Source organism: Portunus trituberculatus, chromosome 38 (genome assembly GCF_017591435.1).
Source record: "Portunus trituberculatus isolate SZX2019 chromosome 38, ASM1759143v1, whole genome shotgun sequence".
Lineage (NCBI taxonomy): Eukaryota > Metazoa > Arthropoda > Malacostraca > Decapoda > Portunidae > Portunus > Portunus trituberculatus.
The window spans coordinates 6,270,033-6,275,179 of NC_059292.1; positions in this window are offsets into that span (position 1 = coordinate 6,270,033).

Consider the following 5,147-nt stretch of genomic DNA (forward strand, 5'->3'; position numbering starts at 1 on the left):
AAAGATAATTTAATTCTACGAACAACCTCTCATATTTTCCTGAACTAGTACAGTAATTAATGTTTACAAAGGTCAGTATTGAAAACAAAGAACTAGCAGTGAAAGTCAAGAGAATAATATGCCTCACTTTCGTACAATGATATATTTTCTTCATCAACAAAACATAACAACAAACTGAAGAACTAAACGATTTTCTACCCGTGAAACTTAACCCCTTCAGTACCAGGCCGCGTTTCTCATATTCATTCTCATTACTATTTAGTGACTTTATACAGCTTCAGAAACCTATATGGGGATTACAATAGTGGAGGCTCATTAATCTCTTGACCTCAATAGACCCTTCCTAATGCAAATAAAATCGTCTTATCATACTCAAAAATTAAGGTAAAAATGAGTCTCAGTACTGAAAGTATTAATAAGAAATGGCGAGTGTCAGGTTACCATTACAGTTGCCATACAGGGACGGGACTCACGCCTTCTGCAGCCTCTTTGTAATTTCCAGCACAGCCTGTGAAAGGAAGGCCGTAGCTCAGTGCAGTTCGTTCTTTACCAGGGCTGTCCTTGCAGTGAGTGCGGGTCTTTAAGTGTTCCCTTCCCTTAATCGCTAGCTCGTTTTGGAGAAGGAGAGGATAAACGCTTCCTATACCACTGCTTCGCTCCCCTGCACAGTTTACCTTGAATGAAGTTTACTTACTGATAGCGCAACTCACGGCGGGCGCCTTCATGTAAAGAGTATTCCATCCGCCTGGCGTCATGAACAATGCAACGAACAAACATGTAAGGGAAGTCTGCTGGTGGAAATATTACATACTATATGGCGTGAACACTGAAAGGGCGGTGAGTGTGTGTTGCTGAAGTCCAATTAGCAGTGTAAAAGGAACACCGAGAAATAATGACTGAATAAAAGATAGATGAATTGATGATAAAGAAAGCAATTAAAAGGTCTTTACTTAATGAGTATAGCTTCAGAGTGAACTGCAACATTTTGACCTTTTATACACTTTTCATGACAAAGGAAACAATGACAGACAGGAACTCTGCCAGATCATCAACAAACAAGACTTGCCACGTGCCTGTCAGTCAGGCAATGCACAGGAACCTAATGTAACAGTGAACCTTCAGTGAGAAAATAAAATAATAAACAAAATTTCACTCACCTACACACACACACACACACACACACTCACACACACACCTAACTCTCTATACTTTTTCTTCAGTGTTAAGTTTACGTGCGCTTCCAGGAATTCATAAGCAATTTTAAATGAAAACACATTCCTCTAGTCGTTAACCTTTCCTGCCTTTCAACCTCACCTTAACGCCACCAGGATGCCACCAACTTGCCATGAAATACGATCCTAGGTAGCGCGTGACAGACTGCATTTTTACGGACCAGTTTTGGTTCTTGAGGTCACAACACCACCAAATTAGGAGTGTTGTCTGTACCTGTTGTAATGACACCGAAGAATAATGGCTTCAATTGGACAGGTACAGCCTTACTTCACTTAATGGGTGGGATATGTGGCAATGAAAACGAGGCTTATATGGGCGTGTATGTTGCGCATCCACCCCATCCTCGAGCACGCAGCGACCCACCATCTCGGAACAGCGCAGGCACCGGAGTATTGCAATGTTTTCTGTCAGAGTCTTCCCAGCTCTGCGTCAAGGCCAGCCACGGGTGTTGCAGATCAAAACCTCACTCGGTAATTGTACAAGGAATGTCAGACAAGAAGCAAGGCAATTACAGTTACGTCGTTTGAACTTTGCCTTGAAATGTGTATCGTTAGGAAAACACGTGATTTATGTATTTCCTTGATGAACAAACGCATTATTGGTTTAACGAATTATTCTGCAAATGACGGGAAGCTGTGATGGTAGGGTAATACCGTATTGGGGCCATTATTATTATTATTATTATTATTATTATTATTATTATTATTATTATTATTATTATTAACATTATCATCATTCTTCTTCTTATTATCATTATTATTATCATCAACATTATTATTGTTACTACTATTAGTCATTATTATCATTATTAACATTTTTATAAGTAGCAGTAGTAGTAGTAGTAGTAGCAGCAGTAGTAGTAGTAGTAATAACGTCATTGACAGTAGCAGCAGTAGTATCATTATCATTGTTATTACTATGATGATTATTAACATCCTTATCATCCCTTATCTTTATTCTTCCTTTTATACCTATCATCACTTGGGATTGTCTCCATTCACTTATCATTGGGCAAGGAAAAATCATTCTGGCCTGTGTCTTGTGAATGAAATGAAGAACACCAACCCTGCCCTATATATGTGTAGTCTTATGTAAGTGTATGGGAGGCAGTGTCGTGGTGAAGAGCAGACTGTAGAACGGGCTGGTGAGGGACTGATTACTGGATACATTCTCAAAGGTGTGTGTGTGTGTGTGTGTGTGTGTGTGTGTGTGTGTGTGTGTGTGTATGAGCCTCCTTTCCAATACCTAACTCTTTCCTAGCAGTCTTCTTCCTCCGCACGCCTCCGGCACAACAGTTAAGGTGTTTGCAAAGTCCTGAGTGAGAGACCCGCACCACTTCCGTATTAAGCCTGGCGTTCTTAGTCCTCACATTCGTCTCCGCCCCTCCGTACTCCTCTATCCAATTCTTAGTTTTCTGCAGTACTTCTTCGTTAACTAGTTGCGAGTAGGGCGGTAAGCTACTTAATATACATGACGCCTTGTAAGGAAAAAAATATTGAAAAAACCCTGAAAAGTGGACGTGTTTTCTGCAAAGCGGCGTCTTGTTATGAAGGCATTAATTCCCACTCTACTTAAGAGTCCTCCGCCTCCAGAGTGAACTTTTGTTTTTAGGTCGCGACGTTGAGTGAGTAAATATAGTGAAGATATCTGACAAGTGATGGATTCTTCTGGAATAGAGTGATTTTTATTAGGGGGAATTTACAGCAATGAGAAAATATGAATCTTTGTCTTACTGAGATTCAAGGAAAGAGAAGAGTATCCAAGTGTATGTGTATGTGTGTGTGATTCATCTCGGTCGCCTGCTGGTCACCCAGCCAGTCTTTCCCATTACGGAGCGAGCTCAGAGCTCATAGACCGATCTTCGGGTAGGACTGAGACCACATAAAACACTCCACACACCGGGAAAGCGAGGCCACAACCCCTCGAGTTACATCCCGTACCTATTTACTGCTAGGTGAACAGGGGCCACACATTAAGAGACTTGCCCATTTGCCTCGCCGCTTACTGGGATTCGAACCTGTCCCTCTCGATTGTGTGTGTGTGTGTGTGTGTGTGTGTGTGTGTGTGTGTGTGTGTGTGTGTGTGTGTGTGTGTGTGTGTGTGTGTGAGTGCGTGTGTGTGTCTGTGTGTGCGCTTTTATGTACATATGAATGTATGTATGTATATATGTATGCATGTACCGTAAGTAAAACAAATTAAAGGGAGACTCACCCAAACTGCTGACCACGTGGCTAGACTCCAAAATAGCTGGAAAACCCATATCCTGGAGAGAGAGAGAGAGAGAGAGAGAGAGAGAGAGAGAGAGAGAGAGAGAGAGAGAGAGAGAGAGAGAGAGCTCGTATATGTGTGTGTGTTACAGTGTGTATCCTAAGAGGTTCACAGAAGAAACAGCAGAATGAACCGGCGTGACGAACCACTGTCAGGAGGCGGCCACTTTGTTCCTCACACACACACTCGAGTCGTGAGCGTGGTGGTGAAATTGTGTCTGTCAATGAATGAGTCTACGTGAAGCTGCATCTAGACTTCCCACATTCCCTTGACGGAGAGTGTGACTTTATCAGACGTGCACCTAAAAGCCAGTTGGGAGAATATCTTATCAGATATTCTCCCAACACCACACAAACCCAAGATACAATAATAAGGAAGAAATTAACTTGTAACACTTATAGATGGAGTTAAAAAGGAATATTACTCTTATAAACACACGCTCCATGGAGTACCGTTAGGAGTGAGATGTGTAGAATGTACGAGTTATTAATTAACAAAGCCACAGTGATGAAACCGTCCATTCTACATATTGCCGAGATCTGACCTGTGTATATTCAATAACTATAGCAAGATAATCTCGAAGTTAGCTGTGATCAACCAGTCAGTGAGTCAAACAGGCAGGCAAAGTCAATTAATCATATTCACTTACTCAATCAATGTTAGTGACAGTAATAAGTCTATACCAATCAGACTGTCAGTTAGTTAGTCGAAGTTAGTCAGTCATATTCAGCCAATCAGCCAGTCAGACAGCCACGCACTCACTCAGGTATCCAGCTAGCTGTTCCAAGCCATTAGAATACTACGGCTTGCTTCAACTACGGCGCTGCTGATGAACTCCCGCCAGCCATGAAGTGTGGAAACTTTGCAGTGAGGCTGTACAGACGGAGGTGGGCGTGGCGAAACCAGCGGAGAGCACCCAGCATGCATCGGCAGAATTTGTAACTGTGTGTGTGTGTGTGTGTGTGTGTGTGTGTGTGTGTGTGTGTGTGTGTGTGTGTGTGTGTGTGTGTGTGTGTGTGCATTACCCCTCTCCTTTCACGCCATAAGCACCACCACCACCATCACCATCACCTCAACACCATCGTGGCCATAACTGATGCTCCACTTCTAGACCACACATCACCACCACTACCACCGCTACCATCACCACCACCACCATCACCATCGCCACCACCACCACCATCTCTGCTTAGTCTGCGCGTCAGGCTTCCTCTATTTCCAAGCCTCATTCCTTCCCCTCCCCCACCGCCCTTCACAAGCCTGCAATCACCTTCTTCTTGCGCGATAGTCACTGGGAATTTGTTGAGTGTTGGTTCACGGGTCGGGAAGGAAAGAATCCGTCTGCACCTCCCGTTTTCTTTTTCACTCTCGCTTTCTTTCTCGTTTTCTTCCTTGCACCAATTTTTTTTCTTACACTTTCGCTATTATTATTATTATTATTATTATTTTTATTTTATTATTATTTTTATTTTTATTTTGGTGAGGTTCATTAATATTTCTTATGTTTTCTTCTTTCTTTATTCCTTCTTTTATCAATCGTTATGTTTTATTCATTATGCATTCCTTCCTCTCTTCGTAGTCATCCTTTTATTATCCTTTGCAGATACCATTTCTCTTCTCTCTCTCTCTCTCTCTCTCTCTCTCTC